The sequence below is a fragment of the Arachis stenosperma genome, chromosome 7 (assembly GCF_014773155.1).
Source record: "Arachis stenosperma cultivar V10309 chromosome 7, arast.V10309.gnm1.PFL2, whole genome shotgun sequence".
Lineage (NCBI taxonomy): Eukaryota > Viridiplantae > Streptophyta > Magnoliopsida > Fabales > Fabaceae > Arachis > Arachis stenosperma.
The window spans coordinates 44,333,931-44,356,843 of record NC_080383.1 but is presented as its reverse complement, the minus strand read 5'-3'; the positions used below and the strand labels follow the sequence as shown (position 1 = coordinate 44,356,843).

General features: G+C 38.0%; 1 non-coding gene across 1 annotated transcript; it reads right to left on the bottom strand.

Annotated features, from left to right (window-relative positions):
- Positions 1 to 5,715: 5,715 nt before the first annotated feature.
- Positions 5,716 to 5,819, bottom strand: LOC130943003 (small nucleolar RNA R71). The gene has a single exon (XR_009071543.1). It is a non-coding gene; the product is annotated as a small nucleolar RNA R71 (small nucleolar RNA).
- Positions 5,820 to 22,913: the final 17,094 nt, after the last annotated feature.

Genomic DNA, 22,913 nt, shown 5'->3' with positions numbered 1-22,913 from the left:
ATCCAATCATTGAATCCTACTCAGAATACCACAGACAAGGTTAGACCTTCCGGATTCTCTTGAATGCCGCCATCAGTTCTTGCCTATACCACGAAGACTCTGATCTCACGGAATGGCTGGCTCGGTTGTCAGGCGAGCACTCGGTTGTCAGGCGATCAACCATGCATCGTGTATCAAGAATCCAAGAGATATTCACCCAATCTAAGGTAGAACGGAGGTGGTTGTCAGTCACACGTTCATAGGTGAGAATGATGATGAGTGTCACGGATCATCACATTCATCAAGTTGAAGAACAAGTGATATCTTGGACAAAGAACAAGCGGAATTGAATAGAAGAACAATAGTAATTGCATTAATACTCGAGGTACAGCAGAGCTCCACACCTTAATCTATGGTGTGTAGAAACTCCACCATTGAAAATACATAAGAACAAGGTCTAGGCATGGCCGAATGGCCAGCCTCCCAAAGTGATCAAAAGATCTCAAGAGAAAGGTTCCAAAGATCAGAAGATTGATATAAATACAATAGTAAAAGGACCTATTTATAGGAAACTAGTAGCCTAAGGTGTACAAAGATGAGTAAATGACATAAAAATCCACTTCCGGGCCCACTTGGTGTGTGCTTGGGCTGAGCAATGAAGCATTTTCGTGCAGAGACTCTTCTTGGAGTTAAACGCTAGCTTTTGTGCCAGTTTGGGCGTTTAACTCCCATTTTGGTGCCAGTTCCGGCGTTTAACGCTGGGAATTCTGAGGGTGACTTTGAACGCAGGTTTGGGCCATCAAATCTTGAGCAAAGTATGGACTATCATATATTGCTGGAAAGCCCAGGATATCTACTTTCCAACGCCGTTGAGAGCGCGCAAATTGGGCTTCTGTAGCTCCAGAAAATCCACTTCGAGTGCAGGGAGGTCAGAATCCAACAGCATCTGCAGTCCTTTTCAGTCTCTGAATCAGATTTTTGCTCAGGTCCCTCAATTTCAGCCAGAAAATACCTGAAATCACAGAAAAACACACAAACTCATAGTAAAGTCTAGAAAAGTGAATTTTAACTAAAAACTAATAAAAATATACTAAGAACTCAACTAAAATTACTAAAAACATACTAAAAACAACGCCAAAAAGCGTATAAATTATCCGCTCATCAGTGACAGACGCAAAAGAATCACTGGATTCCATTCAGACATGATTGAGAACTGACAGATGATTAGCCGTGCTTTGACAGAGCATTTGGACCATTTTCACTGAGAGGATGGGAAGTAGCCATTGACAACGGTGACGCCCTACATACAGCTTGTCATGGAAAGGAGTAAGAATAATTGGAGGAAGGAAGTAGGAAAGCAGAGATTCAGAAGGGACAAAGCATCTCCATACACTTATCTGAAATTCCCACCAATGATTTACATAAGTATTTCTATCTTTATTTTATGCTTTATTTATCATTATATTCGAAAACCATTATAACTATTTGAATCCGCATAACTGAGATTTACAAGATGACCATCGCTTGCTTCATACCAACAATCTCCGTGGGATCGACCCTTACTCACGTAAGGTATTACTTGGACGACCTAGTGCACTTGCTAGTTAGTTGTGCGAAGTTGTGACAAAGTGTGATTCATGTTTGAGAGCTCCAAGTCTTTGGTGCCATTATTGATGATCACAATTTCGCGCACCAAAAAGCTTCTCTCAATACAGAGTCAAACAAAGCCCCACAATCAAACTTTAAGTTTGGTGTTGGGAGGCCACAACCAAACTCTAGGTTTGGTGTTGAACCCCTACATTCAAACTCTAAGTTTGGTGTTGGGAGGTCCCAACAATGCTCTGAACATCAGTGAAGCTCCATGAGAGCTCACTGTCAAGCTATTGACATTAAAGAAGCGCTTATTGGGAGGCAACCCAATTTTTATTTATCTATATCTCTATTGTTCTTTTATGTTTCATTAGGTTTATGATCATGTGGAGTCACAAAATAATTACAAAAATTAAAAACAGAATCAAAAATAGTAGAAGAAAAAGCTCACCCTGGAGGAAGAGCAGTCTGGCGTTTAAACGCTAGAAACAAGCATCTGTCTGGCGTTTAATGCCAGAAACAAGCATCTGTCTCGCGTTTAACGCCAGAAACAAGCACCAAGCTGGCGTTTAATGATGAGCGGATAATCTATACGCTTTTGGCATTATTTTTAGGTAGTTTTTAGTAGGATCTAGCTACTTTTAGGGATGTTTTCATTATTTTTTAATGCAAAATTCATATTTCTATGATTTCAGGGATTTTCTGGCTGAAATTGAGGGACCTGAGCAAAAATCTGATTCAGGCTGACAAAGGACTGCTGATGTTGTTGGATTCTGACCACCCTGCACTCAAAATGGATTTTCTGGAGCTACAGAACTCCAAATGGCGCGCTCTCAACTGCATTTGAAAGTAAACATTCAGGGTTTTCCAGCAATATATAATGGTCCATACTTTATTCGAGCTTAGACGATGCAAACTGGCATTCAACGCCAGTTCCATGCTGCATTCTGGAGTTAAACGTCAAAATCTTGTTACAACTTGGCGTTTAACCGCAAGAGAAGCCTCTGCACGTGTAAAGCTCAAGCTCAGCCCAAGCACACGCCAAAGTGGTCCCCGGAAGTGGATTTCTGCATTAAGACATATTTCTGTAAACCCTAGTAACTAGTTTAGTATAAATAGAACTTTTTACTATTGTATTAGACATCTGGTCCTGTCTAATCTTTGGATTATCTTTTGATCCTTTGATCACATTTTGGAGGCTGGCCTCACGGCCATGCCTAGACTATCACTTATGTATTTTCAACAGTGGAGTTTTTACACATCATAGATTAAGGTGTGGAGCTCTGCTGTACCTCGAGAATTAATGCAATTACTACTGTTTTCTATTCAATTCATGCTTATTCTTATTCTAAGATATTCGCTGCACTTCAACATGATGAATGTGATGATTTGTGACACTCATCATCATTCTCACCTCTGAACGCGTGTCTGACAACCACTTCCGCTCTACCTTAGAACGAGCGAATATCTCTTAGATTCCTTAATCAAAATCTTCGTGGTATAAGCTAGAATCCATTGGCAGCATTCTTGAGAATTCGGAAAGTCTAAACCTTATCTATGGTATTCTGAGTAAGATTCAAGGATTGAATGACTGTGACGAGCTTCAAACTCACGAGTGTTGGGCGTAGTGACAGACGCAAAAGAATCACTGGATTCTATTCCGACATGATCGAGAACCGACAGATGATTAGCCATGCTGTGACAGAACATTTGGACCATTTTCACTGAGAGGATGGGAAGTAGCCATTGACAACGGTGACGCCCTACATACAGCTTGCCATGGAAAGGAGTAAGAATGATTGGAGGAAGGAAGTAGGAAAGCAAAGATTCAGAAGGAACAAAGCATCTCCACACACTTATCTGAATTCCCACCAATGATTTACATAAGTATTTTCATCTTTATTTTATGCTTTATTTATCATTATATTCGAAAACCATTATAACTATTTGAATCTGCCTAACTGAGATTTACAAGATGACCATAGCTTGCTTCATACCAACAATCTCCGTGGGATCGACCCTTACTCACATAAGGTATTACTTGGACGACCCAGTACACTTGCTGGTTAGTTGTACGAAGTTGTGACATAGTGTGATTCACGTTTGAGAGCTCCAAGTCTTTGGTGCCATTGTTGATGATCACAATTTCGCGCACCAAGTTTTTGGCGCTATTGCCGGGGATCGTTTGAGGTTGGACAACTGACGGTTCATCTTGTTGCTCAGATTAGGTAATTTTCTTTTCAAAAAGTTTTCAAAAGTCTTTCAAAATTTTTTTTCTCTTTTTAGTTTTCCTAAAGATTATTTTCGAAAAATCCAAAAAAAATTATAAAATCATAAAATCAAAAATATTTTTGTGTTTCTTGTTTGAGTCTTGAGTCAATTTTTAAGTTTGGTGTCAATTGCATGTTTTTAAAATTTATGCATTTTTTTGAAAACTTCATGCATGTGTTCTTCATGATCTTCAAGTTGTTCTTGATAAATCTTCTTGTTTGATCTTCATATTTTCTTGTTTTGTGTCTTTTGTTGTTTTTCATATGCATTTTTGCATTCATAGTGTCTAAACATAAAAAATTTCTAAGTTTGGTGTCTTGCATGTTTTTCTTTTCTTGAAAATTTTTCAAAAATAAGTTTTGATGTTCATCTTGATCTTCATAATGTTCTTGGTGTTCATCTTGACATTCATAGTGTTCTTGCATGTTGTGAGTCATTTTTGTGTTTTTCTCTCTCATCGTTAAAAATTCAAAAAAATTAATAAAATATATTTTCCTTGTTTTACTCATAATTTTCGAAATCTTTGGGTTGACTTAGTCAAAGTTTTTTAAAATAAGTGGTTTCTTGTTAGTCAAGTCAAGATTTCAATTTTAAAAATCTTATCTTTTCAAAATCTTTTTCAAAATCAAATCTTTTCTTTTTCTTTTTGTTATTTTCGAAAATTTTTTAAAATTGATTTTCAAAATCTTTTTCTTATCTTTATTTCATGATTTTCAAAAGCTTTACTAACAATTAATGTGATTTATTCAAAAATTTGAAGGTTGTTACTTTCTTGTTAAGAAATGTTCAATCTTTAATTTCTAAAATCATATCTTTTAGTTTCTTGTTAGTCAAGTAATCAATTTTAATTTAAAAAAAATCAAATCTTTTGCAAAACAAATCTCAATCATATCTTTTCAATCATATCTTTTTAAAATTGAATTTCAAATCTTTTTCAATTTACTAATTGACTTTTTGTTTGTTTTACTATTTCTTATCTTTTTCAAAACTACCTAACTACTTTTCTCTTTCTAATTTTTGAAAATTCCTCACCCTTTTTCAAAATTCTTTTTAATCAACTAATTGTTTCAAATTTTAATTTTAATTTTATTTCTTCTCTTAATTTTCGAAAATCACTAACATTTTTTTCAAAAATAATTTTCGAAATTCTCTCCCTCTCATCTCTTTCTATTTATTTTATTTATTTACTAACACTTCTCTTCATCTTAAAATTCGAACCCTCTCTTCTCTTCTGTGTTCGAATTTTTCTCTTCTTCATTTTTATTCTTATTTTCTTCTACTCACATAAAGGAATCTCTATACTGTGACATAAAGGATTCCTCTTCTTTTCTGTTCTCTTCTTTTTCATATGAGCAGGAGCAAGGACAAGGACATTCTTGTTGAAGCAGATCCTGAACATGAAAGGACTCTGAAGAAGAAGCTAAAGCACAACAATCCAGAGAAAACCTTACAGAGAATCTCGAAAAAAAAGACATGGCCGAACCCAATAACAATGGTGGAGGCGCAAGGAGGATGCTTGGTGATTATACTACACCTACTTCCAACTTTTATGGAAGAAGCATCTTAATTCCTGCCATTGGAGCAAACAATTTTGAGCTGAAGCCTCAACTAGTTGCTCTGATGCAACAGAACTGCAAGTTCCATGGACTTCCATCAGAAGACCCCTATCAGTTTTTAACTGAATTCTTGTAGATCTGTGATACTGTTAAGACTAATGGAGTAGATCCTGAAGTCTATAGGCTCATGCTTTTCCCCTTTGCTGTAAGAGACAGAGCTAGAACATGGTTGGACTCACAACCTAAAGATAGCCTGGACTCTTGGGATAAGCTGGTCACGGCCTTCTTGGCCAAGTTCTTTTCGCCTCAAAAGCTGAGCAAGCTTAGAGTGGATGTTTAGACCTTCAAGCAAAAAGATGGTGAATCCCTCTATGAAGCTTGGGAAAGATACAAGCAGTTGACCAAAAAGTGTCCTTCTGGCATGCTTTTAGAGTGGACCATTCTGGATATATTTTATGATGGTCTATCTGAGTTCTCCAAGATGTCACTGGACCATTCTGCATGTGAATCCATTCACCTAAAGAAAATGCCTGCAGAAGCTCAAGAACTCATTGACATGGTTGCAAATAACCAGTTCATGTATACGTCTGAAAGGAATCATGTGAATAATGGGACACCTCAGAGGAAGGGAGTTCTTAAAATTGATGCTCTGAATGCCATATTGGCTCAGAACAAAATGTTGACTCAACAAGTCAACATGATTTCTCAGAGTCTGAATGGATGACAAAATGCATCCAACAGTACTAAAGAGGCATCTTCTGCAGAAGAAGCTTATGATCCTGAGAACCCTGCAATGGCAGAGGTGAATTACATGGGTGAACCTTATGGAAACACCTATAATTCCTCATGAAGAAATCATCCAAATTTCTCATGAAAGGATCAACAAAAGCCTCAACAAGGCTTTAATAATAGTGGAAGAAACATGTTTATCAATAGCAAGCCTTTTCCATCATCTTCTCAGCAACAGACAGAGAATTCTGAGCAGAGCATCTCTAGCTTAGCAAACATAGTCTCTGATCTATCTAAGGCCACTTTAAGTTTCATGAATGAAATAAGGTCCTCTATTAGAAACTTAGAGGCATAAGTGGGTCAGCTGAGTAAGAAAATCACTGAAACTCCTCCTAGTACTCTCCCAAGCAATACAGAAGAGAATCCAAAAAGAGAGTGCAAGGCCATTGATATAATCAAAATGGCCGAATCCAAAGAGGAAGGGGAGGACGTGAATCCCAGTGAGAAAGATCTCCTGGGACGTCCTCTGAACAAAAAGGAGTTCCAAACTGAGGAACCTATGGAATCTGAAGAGGATGAAGACGTAACTGAAGAGCAAGTTGCTCAATATCTAGGAGCCATCATGAAGCTGAATTCCAAGTTGTTTGGTAATGAGACTTGGGAAGGTGAACCTCCCTTACTCATTAGTGAACTAGATACATGGGTTCATCAAACTCTACCTCAAAAGAAAGAAGATCCGGGTAAATTCTGAATACCATGCACCATAGGCACCATGACCTTTGTGAAGGCTCTGTGTGACCTGGGGTCAGGGATAAATATTATACCACTCTCTGTAATGGAGAAGCTAGGGATTATTGAGGTACAACCTGCCATATTCTCATTACAGATGGCAGACAAGTCAGTATGACAAGCTTATAGATTGGTAGAGGACGTGTTAGTGAAGGTTGAAGGCCTTTACATCCCTGCTGATTTCATAATCTTAGACACTAGGAAGGAGGAGGATGAATGCATCATCCTTGGAAGACCTTTCCTAGCCACAGCAAGAGCTATGATAGATGTTAACAGGGGAGAATTAGTCCTTCAATTGAATGGGGACTACCTTGTGTTTAAAGCTCAAGGATACTCCTCTGGAACCATAGAGAGGAAGCATGAAAAGCTTCTCTCAATACAGAGTCAAACAAAGCCCCCACAATTAAACTCTAAGTTTGGTGTTGGGAGGCCACAACCAAACTCTAAGTTTGTTATTGAATCCCCACATTCAAACTCTAAGTTTGGTGTTGGGAGTCTACAACATTGACCTGATCACCTGTGAGGCTCCATGAGAGCCCACTATCAAGCTAGTGACATTAAAGGAGCGCTTATTAGGAGGCAACCTAAATTTTATTTATCTAATTCTATTTTTATTTTTATTGTTCTTTTATGTTTTATTAGGTTCATGATCATGTGGAGTCACAAAACAAATACTAAAATTACAAACAGAATCAAAAATAGCAGAAGAAACATCACACCCTGGAGGAAGGGGTTACTGGCGTTTAAACACTAGTAAGGAGCATCTGGCTGGCGTTCAACGCCAGAACAGAGCATGGATCTAGCGTTGAACACCAGAAACATGTAGCAATCTGGCGTTTAAACGCCAGGATTGCACACTGAGGAAAGCTGGCGTTCAACGCCAGAAACATGCTGCAGACTGGCATTGAACGCCCAAAACAAGCATAGAACTGGCGTTTAAGGCCAGAAACCAGCATCAATCTGGCGTTAAACGCTAGGATTGCATGTAGAGGGCGTTTTACACGCCTCATTGGTGCAGGGATGTAAATCGTTGACAACTCAGGATCTGTGGATCCCACAGGATCATCTCAGGATCTGTGGACCCTACAGGATCATCTCAGGATCTGTGGACCCCACAGGATCTCCACCTACCTCAACTTACCTTCTCTCTTCTTCACACAATCCAATAACACTTTTCCCCAAACACCCTTCACCAATCACCTCAATCTCTCTTCCCAATTACCCTTTCACCACTCACATCCATCCATTCTTCCCCATAAACCCCACCTACCTTCAAAATTCAAAATCTCTTTCCCATCCAAACCCACCCTAAATGGCCGAACCTACTCCCTCTCCCTTCACTATATAAAACCCTCTATCCTTCTTCTTTTTCACACACCACAACCCTCTTTTCTTCACCTTGGCCGAAACCACACACCTCTCTCTTTCCTCCATATTTTCTTCTTCTTCTTCTTTTCTTTCTTCTTTTGCTCGAGGGCGAGCAATATTCTAAGTTTGGTGTGGTAAAAGCATAGCTTTTTTTTTGTTTTTCCATAACCACTTATGGCACCTAAGGCCGGAGAAACCTCTAGAAAAGGGAAAGGGAAGACAAAAGCTTCCACCTCCAAGTCATGGAAGATGGAGAGATTCATCTCAAAGGTCCATCAAGAGCACTTCTATAAAGTTGTGGCCAAGAAGAAGGTGATCCCTGAGGTCCCTTTCAAGCTCAAGAAAAATGAGTATCCGGAGATCCGACATGAGATTCAAAGAAGAGGTTGGGAAGTTCTTACCAACCCCATTCAACAAGTCAGAATCTTAATAGTTCAAGAGTTCTATGCCAATACATGGATCACTAGGAACCATGATCAACGTATGAACCCGAATCGAAAGAATTATCTTACAATGGTTCGGGGGAAATACTTAGATTTCAGTCTGGAAAATGTGAGGTTGTCATTCAACTTGCCTATGACGCAAGAAGATGCACGCCCCTACACTAGAAGGGTCAACTTTGATCAAAGGTTAGACCAAGTCCTTATGGACATATGTGTGGAAGGAGCTCAATGGAAAAGTGACTCAAAAGGCAAGCCGGTTCAATTAAGAAGACTGGACCTTAAGCCTGTGGCTAGAGGATGGTTGGAGTTCATCTAATGCTCTATCATACCCACTAGCAACTGATCCGAAGTTACTGTGGATCGAGTCATTATGATCCATAGCATCATGATTGGAGAGGAAGTAGAAATTCATGAAGTCATCTCTCTTGAATTCTACAAAATAGCCGAAAAGTCCTCCACCATGGCAAGGCTAGCTTTTCCTCATCTTATTTGCCATCTATGCTACTCAGCTGGAGTTATCATAGAAGGAGACATTCTCATTGAAGAGGATAAGCTCATCACTAAGAAGAGAATGGAGCAAACAAGAGAGCCCATTCATGTATCTCAAGAGACACATGAGGAAGCTCATCATCAAGAAATCCCTGAGATGCCTCAAGGGATGCATTTTCCTCCAAATAACTATTGGAAACAACTCAACACTTCTCTAGAAGACTTGAGTTATAACATAGACCAACTAAGGGTGGAACATCAAGAGCACTCCATCATTCTCCATGAGATTAGTGAAGATCAAAGAGCAATGAAGGAGGAGAAACAAAGGCAAGGAAGAGACATAGAAGAGCTCAAGGACATCATTGGTCCTTCAAGAAGAAGGCGCCACTACCACTAAGGTGGACTCATTCCTTGTTTTTATTTCTCTATTTTTCGGTTTTTAAGCTTCATGTTTATCTATGTTTGTGTCTTTATTACATGATCATTAGTGTCTAGTAACTATGTCTTAAAGCTATGAATAATTCCATAAATCCTTTACCTCTCTTAAATGAAAAATGTTTCTAATTCAAAAGAACAAGAAGTACATGAATTTCGAATTCATCCTTGAAATTAGTTTAATTATATTGATGTGGTGACAATACTTTTTATTTTCTGAATGAATGCTTGAACAGTGCATATTTTTGAGCTTATTGTTTATGAATGTTAAAATTGTTGGCTCTTGAAAGAATGATGAACAAGAAAAATATTATTAATAATCTGAAAAATCATAAAATTGATTCTTGAAGCAAGAAAAAGCAGTGAAGAACAGGGCTTGCGAAAAAAATAGAAAGAAAAAGCAAAAGCAAGCAGAAAAAGCCAATAGCCCTTAAAACCAAAAGGCAAGGGCAAAAAGGATCCAAGGCTTTGAGCATCAATGGATAGGAGGGCCCAAGGAAATACATCCAGGCCTAAGCGGCTAAATCAAGCTGTCCCTAACCATGTGCTTGTGGCATGCAGGTCCAAGTGAAAAGCTTGAGACTGAGTGGTTAAAGTCGTGATCCAAAGCAAAAGAGTGTGCTTAAGAGCTCTAGACACCTCTAACTGGGGACTTTAGCAAAGCTGAGTCACAATCTGAAAAGGTTCACCCAGTCATGTGTCTGTGGCATTTATGTATCCGGTGGTAATACTTGAAAACAAAGTGCTTAGGGCCACAGCCAAGACTCATAAAAGTAGCTATGTTCAAGAATCAACATACTTAACTAGGAAAATCAATAACACTATCTGAACTCTGAGTTCCTATAGATGCCAGTCATTCTAAACTTCAAAGGATAAAGTGAGATGCCAAAACTGTTCAGAAGCAAAAAGGCTACAAGTCCTGCTCATCTAATTAGAACTAATATTCATTGATATTTTGAGATTTATAGTGTATTCTCTTCTTTTTATCCTATTTTATTTTTAGTTGCTTGGGGATAAGCAACAATTTAAGTTTGGTATTGTGATGAGCGGATAATTTATACGCTTTTTGGCATTGTTTTTAGGTAGTTTTTAGTAGGATCTAGCTACTTTTAGGGATATTTTTTGTTAGTTTTCATGCAAAATTCACATTTCTAGACTTTACTATGAGTTTGTGTGTTTTTCTGTGATTTCAAGTATTTTCTGGCTGAAATTGAGGGACCTGAGCAAAAATCTGATTCAGGCTGAAAAAGGATTGCTGATGTTGTTGGATTCTGACCTCCCTACACTCTGAATGGATTTTCTGGAGCTACAGAACTCAAAATGATGCGCTCTCCAGAGCTTTCCAGAGCTTTCGAGTAATATATAATAGTTCATACTTTATTCGAGATTAGATGATGTAAACCAGCGTTCAACGCCAGTTCCATGCTGCATTCTGGAGTCAAACCCCAGAAACACGTCACGAATCAGAGTTAAACGCCAAAAACACATTACAACATGGCGTTTAACTCCAAGAGAAGCCTCTGCACGTGTAAAGCTCAAGCTCAGCCCAAGCACACACCAAGTGGGCCCCGAAAGTGGATTTCTACATCAATCACTTATCTCTGTAACCCTAGTAGCTAGTTTTAGTATAAATAGAACTTTTTACTATTGTACTAGTGTCTTTTGACCATTCGATCTTTTGATCACATCTTTGGATTATTTTTGTTCACCTTATGATCCTTTGATCACGTTTATGGGGGCTGGCCATTCGGCCATGCCTGAACCTTGATCACTTATATATTTTCAACGGTGGAATTTCTACACACCATAGACTAAGGGTGTGGAGCTCTGTTGTACCTCGAGTTTTAATGCAATTACTACTATTTTCTCTTCAATTCAGCTTATTCTTGTTCTAAGATATCCGTTGCACTTCAACCTGATGGATGTGATGATCCGTGACACTCATCATCATCCATCCTTATGAACGCGTGACTGACAACTACTTCCGTTCTACCTTAGACCGAGCATGTGTCTCTTCGATTCCTTAATCAAAATCTTTGTGGTATAAGCTAGAACCCTTTGGCGGTCATTCTTGAGAATCCGAAAAGTCTAAACCTTATCTGTGGTATTCCGAGTAGGATTCAGGGATTGAATGACTGTGACGAGCTTCAAACTCGCGATTGTTGGGCGTGATGACAAACGCAAAAGAATCAATGGATTATATTCTGACATGATCGAAAACCGACAGATGATTAGCCGTGCTGTGACAAGAGCATTTGGACCTTTTTCACTGAGGGGATGGGAAGTAGCCATTGACAACGGTGATGCTCTACATACAGCTTGCCATGGAAAGGAGTATGAAGGATTAAAAGTAAGAAAGTAGTATGTTGCAGAGATTCAACAGGGATAAAGCATATCCATACACTTATCTGAATTTCCCACCAATGATTTACATAAGTATTTCTATCTTTATTTTATGTTTTATTTATCTTTATATTCGAAAACTCTATAACCATTTGAATCAGCTTAACTGAGATCTACAAGATGACCATAGCTTGCTTTATACCAACAATCTCCGTGGGATCGACCCTTACTCACGTAAGGTTTATTACTTGGACGACCCAGTGCACTTGCTGGTTAGTTGTGCGGAGTTGTGAAGAAAGTGCTGAGTTAGTAGATGCGCATACCAAGTTGAATGCCATTGTTAGAGATCACAATTTCGTGCACCAATTACATACTTGAGATATTGTGGGAAAACAACCTTGAAGTCATATAGGATGTCATTCCGGTGAGCAATATCTCTAATTCGAGTCAGAGGAACAGATGCAATGAATTCAGCCTTGAAAGATGGCAAACATGGATGGATCTTACGAATTTTAAGAACTTCTTGTATATCAATGAAAAGTTATGGTAAAGAAACAAGGGCCAAATTCTATTAGACAGCAAGACACAATATGTAGCAAATAAAACCAAACATTATATTAATTAACAATTGGAAAACTTCCAGAACAATTATTTTATGTTGGAATTGAGTTTCACTTTGTTTTATTGGTTATAGTGAAAGCAATTATTTAGTTAATCATTTAGTTATGTTTTTTGAGGTTAAAGTTTTTTTTCCATAAATTGTTGATTATCTTCTAAAGCTTGGCGTTAATGAGTTCTTGTTACACACTAGTAATTGATATGCCTGAAAATTGAGCTGTGTTCCTGTTTTTCAGTGCACATCAGCTATCATACTAGTTACAAAATTGAAGAGCAAGGAAGAGAAAGAGGATCACAAGTATAATCTCTAGTAGCCAAAATGTTGGCGAAAAATTACAAGTAGAGAGTTCATGACAAATTTCCTTAACTTAGCTTTTAAGAGCTTAATATTGTCATCATGATGCAGCATTTGTTGAAGATTCTTCTTATGTTAACTCACTTTTAAATATTGATGACTAACTGTTGACTTTCTAGTATTCCTCTAAACTAAAAATTATATATCTCATGTAAATGTTATGTAATAAAAACCATTTATTTTAATTTCAAATTAAGACTTTATTTATTTTTCAATTTAATATAAATGTTTACAAGAATTCTATTTTAATCTATAATTTCTAAACCATGAAACAAAAGAAACACGCGGAGCCTGCGGATGCAAAAACCAGAAAATTAAGTAAAGGACAAATGGTACATCTAAAATAAACACCCACTTTAAAAGGAAAGGAACAATTCGCATAGACAGTAAAATGAACATCCACATTAGTTGATAAAAAACAACTAAGCAATTGACCAAAAATACCACTCGTGCATCATGTTTAAATGGCATAAATAAAACTCAGCTTGAGTTTGATCAAATTAAACTAAATCTATTTCAACCCACATAATAAAAAAAACTTGCAGGCCATATGCAAACAAAATGCAGGAAATCAAGTAAAAGAGAAATAATATACCCAAAATAACCATCTACTTTAAAATGGAAAGAACCATCTGCAATTATAATAAAATGAACATCCGACTTAGTTTAAATGGCTAAAGAAAAATACAATTTAGTATTTCTTTTACAAATTTAAATGTCACATAACTCTAATATAACTTAATCACTTATATCTAACTACAACAACTCCAAGCATACTTGAATTTAGTTAATGGTGCACTAAATCAAATTCTACAATATGACTAAGTTTCGTCTCATCAGTCAGTACACCCGTCACTTCCACGACCTGCAATCAAACATAACAAAAAAAACCAACCAAAGGAATTAAGTGACATATGGTACTATGACATAAATATCAGCAATATAAACCACTAAGAAAATGACTAACTTAAACAAGATTAAGCGTGTTAGTAAAATTTCAGTTTATAATAGGCACCATGCTCACTATTTTTTAACAAATACTTCTAATCAGGTAAATTATATTAAATTCAATCTAAATCACATAAACATCTAAATTAGAATGAAAATAACTATCGACCTACCTAGTAAAATAAACATCCGGCCTATCTTAAAACTACTTTTAACAAATTTTAGTTTATAATAGGCACTATGCTCACAATATTTTTTAACAAATTCTTCTAATCAGGCAAAATTATATTAAATTCAATCCAAATCAAATAAACATCCAAACTAGAATGAAAATAACTATTGACCTACCTAATAAAATGAACATCCGGCCTAAAAACCAAAAAATGTAACCTACAATAATGGTGGAGAGTTAAGAGAAGAGGAAAAATAGCAAAAGCAGAATCCAAGCATTGTTATTTGGAAAACAACAGCATGGGGTCATTACACAAGGAAATCAATTTCAAAACAACTTGCAACATGGTGAACATGTAAGATGAAAATCTCTAAAAAAATCTTTGAAATATATGTAGCAGCTCACCTTGATAAACCCCAATTTGATGGTTTATCTTGTATTGAATTTAGAGTATTTTGATGACCTTTTCTCGCATTTAGCCTATGAAATAGCATGGTTTTGTAATCTCTCCCGTATTTGTGCTTAAGTGTAAAAACATGCTTTTTAAGCCTTATTTTGATGAATTCTAATTCCTCTTTGATTCCATAAGATGCCTTGATGTGTTTGCTAGTAATTCCAGGATTGAAATAGGCTAGGCATGGAGCAAAGGGAGCAAGGAAGGAAGCATACAAGTGGAGAGAAGCATAAAAAGTCAAAGAAGTGAAATCAGCCAAGCACGCGCACGCGCACAAGGCGCCCGCGCGCACATTGCAGAATCGGCCAGGGACGCGCACGCGTACTGTGCGCGCACGCGTCGAAGTTCGCACATGACTTCATTAAAGCAACACATGCCTGGCGATTTAGAAGGGTTTCTGAACCCATTTTGGCGCCAATTGCTGATAGAAAGGAATAAAAGGATCAAGGATTGAAGGGGGAAGACATTGAAGTTAGTTACCATTAGTCATAGCTTTAGTTTAGAATAGTTTTAGAGAGAGAAGCTCTCACTTCTCTCTAGAATTAGGATTAGGTTTAGGTTAATCTCTCTTCTTAGATCTAGGTTTAATTCATGCTTTAATTCACTTCTCTTTTATCAAGTCTTAATCTTCTCCTCTTCCTCTTTCTAGTTATGTGCTTTAATAATTGTAATTCTTCATCTTGTTTTGGATAGATTGTTGTTCTTTTGTTTTCTTTCAATAATGCAATTTGAGGTAATTCATGATAATTGTGATTTCCTTGATTGTTGTTGTTAATTCATTTCAATAATTGTTGTTAGACTCTATTCTTGTTATCAATTTACTATGCTTTCCTTTTTTTGTCTTCCAAGTGTTTGATGAAATGCTTGGTTGGATTTTAGTGTAGGTTTTGTTCCTCTTGGCCTAGGTAGAGTAATTAGTGACTCTTGAGTTATCTAATTCCTTTGTTGATTGATAATTAGAAGTTGCTAATTGATTTGAATGCCTCTAAAGCTAGTCTTTCCTTTAGGAGTTGATTAGGACTTGAGAAATCAAATTGATTCATCTACTTGACTTTCCTCCATGGTTAGAGGTTAACTAAGTGGGAGCAATGGACAATTTGTTATCACAATTGAGGAGGATAACTAGGATAGGACTTCTAGTTCTCATATCTTGCCAAGAGCTTTGCTAGTTGTTAGTTTATTTTCTTTGCCATTTATATTTCTTGTCCAAAATCTTAAAAAACCCCAAATAACTCACAACCAATAACAAGACACTTCATTACAATTCCTAGGGAGAACGACCCGAGGTCCAATACTTCGGTTTATAAATTTTAGGGGTTTGTACTAGTGACAAACAACTTTTTGTATGAAAGGATTATTGTTTGGTTTAGAAACTATACTTTACAACGGGATTTCATTAGTGAAATTCTAAACCGTCAAAAATCCAATCATCAAAATGGCGCCATTGCTGGGGATTTGCAATGGTGTTATGTTATTGGTTATTGTACATATGTGAATATTGTAAATAGCTTGTCTTTTTCTTGTTTACTAGATTTTGTTAGTTTTATTTTGTCTTTCCATAATGAATTCTCCCTATGGCTATGAGTTTGGTTCTAATTTTGTTGTAGGAAATGTGCACCTCAATGATGACACTCATTAAGGATGGAACCAACAAAGATGGGAGGGGCCTTAAGGAATTGATCACTCCTATTGGCAACAACCTTCGAATACTTATAGGTATAATTTCCATCCTAATGCATGCCAATTTAACGGCTATGATGACTTTTTTTGTGACACTCAACAACCACCATCATATGCCTATGAATCTCATCCTCAACATGAACCTCAACCATTCTCACAAGCCTTTCATTACCAAACACCACCCTATGATCCATATTCACCATATCACCAATCATCCATGCCATACTCTTATGACCATTATGAGCAAGAACCTTTAGAACCACCACAACCCTATCAAGATTACTACCAAGAACTACCTCAATGCACACCACCTCCACAATTTCACCAAGAAGAACCACCTTCCTACCATGAACCCTCTCTCCAAAATAATGAACCTTCTTACTCACCCCAAACCTCAATAGATGATCCTCTCACTTTGTTACTTCAAGGACAAGAAGCCATGAAGCGGGATACACTTGAGTTTGTGACCAATTTGACCAAGGTGGTGCATACTTTAGCCCACCAATGTTTGAAGACTCAAGGTAATTCCGTGACCACATGTGAAAGGTCTAAAGAAGAGCAAAGCATGAAGGAGAAATTAGAAAATTCGGTGGAGAAGGAGGAGTTAAATTTTGTGTTAGAACATTTAGAGGAGCCTATGATCATTGAAGAAAAGGAAGAAGTGGTTGAAGATTTGGGAGATGATGAAAGTCCATGGGAATGTAGCATCATGGAGAACTCTTCCAAGAAGCTTGATATCGATGTTGAGGAGGGTGCGCAACCTCCAAGGCATATCATCGTTGGAGACTTGGAAGAGGCTTATCAAGAGATGGATTCAATCATGGACGAATTTCTCTCTACAATAGAATCTTCTCCCATTGGACATGGAGTTGAAATTATAGAAGAGTGTGCACAACCTCCCATACCCTTGGTGAGCAATGAGAAAGAGAGCTACCAAGAGGAAAACGTTGGCATGGTGTATATCGAAATTGAAGGATATGAAGAGGTTGACCAAGAAATGGATTTATTCATCAATGAATTCCTATCCAAAATTGAATCACCTCCCATTAGGCAAGAAATCAAAGTTCTTGAAGACAACACCAAGCCATGTGATAAAAGGGGAAAGGTTGAAATCGAGGAAGCTCGCAAAGAGGTGGAAATACACAAAGAAGAGCACAAGGAAGTCAACCTTGCATTGACCAAGTGTGGGGAAGTCTCTCTCCCCAAGTCACCATCCAACACAACATTCAAGTGGGTAAAATTCTTATCCCTAAGCTTTACTTTCCCACTTGAATATGGTTTGATTGAAACGGATTGACAACTTAGAGCTCTTTGTGGACTTAAAGGAAAAAGAGAGTTGTGTAGTGGTTGCAAGTTAGGAATTAGGCTCATTAAGGTCAAAGTTTCAAGGTATAGGAACGATGATTGGAAGAATGCCACTTTACAAGGGTCTCGACGGAAGGCTTGGTATGTTAAAGAGAATTCTATATGTCAACCATCCGGAAAGAGAGAGTATGAAGACCAAATCGAAGATAGGTGCGAAAACAAGATATGGGATCCCGGTTCGCTATGTGAAGACCAACTATGGGGACTCATATCTTGGGTAGAACTTTGCCCAAGCTTGGTGAAGACAGTTAGAAATTCTGTCAACCAATTGAGAGGCAAAGATTCTTGGAGATTCAAGGATGAGTATAAACATAAGCCACCATGACAATAAGCCCCTCAAAATGTCCAACTTAAGGACTTAAACTAAAAGTTCTAGGTGGGAGACACCCCACCATGGTAAACTCTGTCCATCCTCTTTTAGTTTTGTTTAATAAGTGATTTGAGTTGCCATTGTAGGTAGATTTTCATTTCATATTGATTTGTTTGTAAAGATTGGTTGTTAGTATGTTGTATTCATTAGTAGTAGATGAATAAATCCTAAAATCAAATTACATTTTTGTGAATTGTTTGATATTTGATTGAATAAAGAAGAGTTTTAGACATTATAGGGAGCTCTTGGGCATTTTTTTCTGCTTTTTGGGCAAAAATACTAAAAAAAAAATGGGGCATTGGCGCGCTAGCACGCTGCGCGAGCGCGCGCAGATTGCACTTCTGCAACTTCTACTACAAAAACCAGAGAGTTGTGCGCGCCTTGTGCTAGCATTGTGCTGGGAGCACAACCTCATCCATGCGTAAGCGCACTGTGCACGCGTGGTGGACGAAATTGTGACCCTCTTTGTATTTGCATGAGATTTATTTAATGGCTATTGGCTATGTGTGGACACAACTCTGTTCAACTTAACCAGCAAGTGTGCTGGGTCATCCAAGTAATACCTTACGTGAGTAAGGGTCGATCCCATAGAGATTGTTGGTATGAAGCAAGCTATGGTCACCTTGTAAATCTCAGTTAGGCAGATTAAATTGGTTTATGATGAGTTCGAAAATTAATAATAAACAGAAGATAAAATAGGATAGAAATACTTATGTAAATTAATGGTGGGAATTTCAGATAGGCGTGTGGAGATGCTAGAATCCTCTCGAATCTCTACTTTCTTATTACATTCATCCAATCCTTCTTACTCCTTTCCATGGCAAGCTGTATGTAGGGCATCACCGTCTTCAATGGCTACTTTTTATCCTCTCGGAAAAATGGTCCTATGCGCTGTCACTGCATGGCCAATCATCTGGAGGCATCACCCTTGTTGATGGCTACATCCCATCCTCTCAGTGAAAATGGTCCAAATGCTCTGTCACGGCACGGCTAATCATCTGTCGGTTTTCAATCAGGTTGGAATAGAATCCCTTGATTCTTTTGCGTCTGTCACTAACGCCCAGCCTTTAGGAGTTTGAAGCTCATCACAGTCATTCAATACCGGAATCCTACTCGGAATACCACAGACAAGGTTAGACTTTCCGGATTCCCGGGATCCTACTCGGAATACCACAGACAAGGTTAGACTTTCCGGATCCCCATGAATGCCGCCATCTATCTAGCTTATACCACGAAGATTCTGTTGGGGAATCTAAGAGATATGCACCCGGCCTAAAGTAGAACGGAAGTGGTTGCCAGTCACGCGCGTTCATAGGTGAGAATGATGATGAGTGTCACGGATCATCACATTCATCAAGTTTGAAGTGCAACGTATATCTTGGAATAAGAATAAAAGAGAATTGAATAGAAAGTAATGGTAATTATATTGAAACTTGAGGTACAGTAGAGCTCCACACCCTTAATCTATGGTGTGCAGAAACTCCACCGTTGAAAATACATAAGTGAAAGGTTCAGGCATGGCCGAATGGCCAGCCCCATGGTCTAAGGACTATGCGTCCCCAGATGTTCCTTAGATCTAAAGTGATCAAAAGATGTCTAATACAATAGTTAAAAGTCCTATATATACTAAACTATCTACTAGGGTTTACATGAGTAAGTAATTGATGCATAAATCCACTTCCAGGGCCCACTTGGTGTATGCTTGGGCTGAGCTTGATCTATCCACGAGCTGAGACTTTTCTTGGAGTTGAACGCCGAGTTATAGCGTGTTTCTGGCGTTCAACTCCGGGTTTTGACGTGTTTCTAGCGTTTAACTCCAGACAGCAGCATGTACTTGGCGTTGAGCGCCACTTTACGTCGTCAATTTCCGAATAAAGTATGGACTATTATATATTGATGGAAAGTTCTAGATGTCTACTTTCCAAAGCCATTGAGAGCGCGCCATTTGGAGTTCTGTAGCTCCAGAAAATCCATTTCGAGTGCAGGGATGTCAGAATCCAACAGCATCAGCAGTCCTTTTGTCAGCCTTTTTCAAAGTTTTGCTCAAGTCCCTCAATTTCAGCCAGAAATTACCTGAAATCATAGAAAAACACACAAACTCATAGTAAAGTCCAGAAATGTGAATTTAACATAAAAACTAATGAAAACATCCCTAAAAGTAGCTTGAACTTACTAAAAACTACCTAAAAACAATGCCAAAAAGAGTATAAATTATCCACTCATCACAACACCAAACTTAAATTGTTGCTTGTCCCCAAGCAACTGAAAATCCAATAGGATAAAAAGAAGAGAATATACTATAAATTCCAGAATATCAATGAATATTAATTCTAATTAGATGAGCGGGACTTGTAACTTTTTGCTTCTGAACAGTTTTGGCATCTTACTTTTTCCTTTGAAGTTTAGAATGATTGGCTTCTCTAGGAACTTAGAATTTTGGATAGTGTTATTGACTTTCCTAGTTAAGCATGTTGATTCTTGAACACAGTTACTTATGAGTCTTGGCCGTGGCCCTAAGCACTTTGTTTTTCCAATATTACCACCGGATACATAAATGCCACAGATACATGACTGGTTGAACCTTTTCAGATTGTGACTCAGCTTTGCTAGAGTCCCCAGTTAGTGGTGTCCAGAGCTCTTAGGCACACTCTTTTGCTTTGGATCCTTTTTACCCTTGCCTTTTGGTTTTAAGGGCTATTGGCTTTTTCTGCTTGCTTTTTCTCTTTTTTTTTTTCTATATTTTTTTTGCCACCTCTCTCTCTTTTTTTTTTTCGCAAGCCTTTGCTTTTTCACTGCTTTTTCTTGCTTCAAGAATCAATTTCATGATTTTTCAGATCATCAATAACATTTCTCTTTGTTCATCATTCTTTCAAGAGCCAACAGTTTTAACATTCATAAACAACAATATCAAAAATTATGCACTGTTCAATCATTCATTCAGAAAACAAAAAGTATTGTCACCACATCAATATAATTAAACTAAATTCAAGGATAAATACGAAATTCATGTACTTCTTGTTCTTTTGAATTAAACATATTTCATTTAAGAGAGGTGAAGGATTAATGAATTTTATTCATAGCTTTAAGACATGGTTACTACATACTAATGATCATGAAGTAGAGACACAAAACATAAATGAACACAACATACAAACCGAAAAGCAGAAAGAAATAAGAACAAGGAATGAATCCACCTTAGTGAGGATGGCGCCTTCTTGAAGGACCAATGGTGCTTTTTGAGCTCCTTTATGTCTCTTCCTTGCTTTTGTTGCATGATTCCTAGTAATTTTGGTGTTCCTATCCTTAGTTGCTCCCAATAATTGTGTGGAGGGCAATTTATCCCCTAAGGTATCTCAGGGATCTCTTGATTTGCAGTCAAATATTCTACCACTGAGCTATAAACCCTTTAGATGAGTCTTTCTATCTCTCATGACTCAGAGGTGGAAGCTTTTGTCTTCCCTTTTATCTCTCCCCTTTTTTTTTGAGGTTTCTCTGGCCTTAGGTGCCATCAATGGTTATGGAAAAACAAAAAGCTATGCTTTTACCACACCAAACTTAGAAAATTGCTCGCCCTCGAGCAAGAGAAGAAAGAAAAGATGAAGAATAAGAAGAAGATATGGAGGAGATGGAGGGATATGTGTATTCGACTATATGGGTGGGATTGCGTGGGAAAGAGATTTTGAATTTTGAAGGTAGGTGGGGTGTATGGGGAAGAGTGGATAGATGTGAGTGGTAAATGAAAAACAGAAGGAATGACCATGAATGGAGAGAGAGAGGGCGAGGTAGGTGGGGATCCTGTGAGGTCCAAAGCTCCTGAGGTGTCAAGGATTTACATCCCTGCACCAATTAGGCATGTAAATTGCCTTTGCATACCATTCTGGCGTTTAAACGCCGAGGTGATGCACGTTCTGGGCGTTCAACGCCCATGTGTAGCATGTTTCTGGCGTTGAACGCCAGTTCCATGCTTGTTACTGGCGTTCAGCGCCAGCTTTCCTCAGGGCACATTCCTGGCATTCAAACGCCAGAATGTTGCTTGTTTCTGGCGTTCAACGCCAGATTCATGCTCTGTTCTGGCGTTGAACACCAGCCAGATGCTCCTTACTGGCGTTGAACGCCAGTCTGTTCTTCCTCCAGGGTGTGATTTTTCTTCTGCTGTTTTTGATTCTGTTTTTAATTTTTATATTTTTTTCGTGACTCCTCATGATCATGTACCTAATAAAATACAAAATAACAATAAAATAGAATAAAATAAAAATTAGATAAATAAAATTGGGTTGCCTCCCAACAAGCGCTTCTTTAATGTCAATAGCTTGACAGTGGGCTCTCATGGAGCCACAAAGGTGGTCAGGTCAATGTTGTGGACTCCCAACATCAAACTTAGAGTTTGGATATGGGGTTTCAACACCAAACTTAGAGTTTGATTGTGGGGGCTCTTCTTGACTCTGAACTGAGAGAAGCTCTTCATGCTTACTCTCTTTTGTCACAGAGGGATGGCCATGTGCCTTAAACACAAGGTAGTCCCCATTCAATTAAAGGACTAATTCACCTCTGTTGACATCTATCACAGCTCCTGCTGTAGCTAGGAAAGGTCTTCCAAGGATGATACATTCATCCTCTTCCTTCCTAGTGTCTAAGATTATGAAATCAGCAGGGATGTAAAGGCCTTCAACCTTTACTAACACGTCCTCTACTATTCCATAAGCTTGTCTCAATGACTTGTCTGCCAATTGTAATGAGAACAAGGCAGGTTGTACCTCAATGATCCCCAGCTTCTCCATTACAGAGAGTGGCATAAGATTTATCCCTGACCCCAGATCACATAGAGCTTTTTCAAAGGTCATGGTGCCTATGGTACAAGGTATTAAGAACTTGCCAGGATCTTATCTCTTTTGAGGTAAAATTTGCTGAATCCAGGTATCTAGTTCATTAATGAGCAAGGGAGGTTCACTTTCCCAAGTC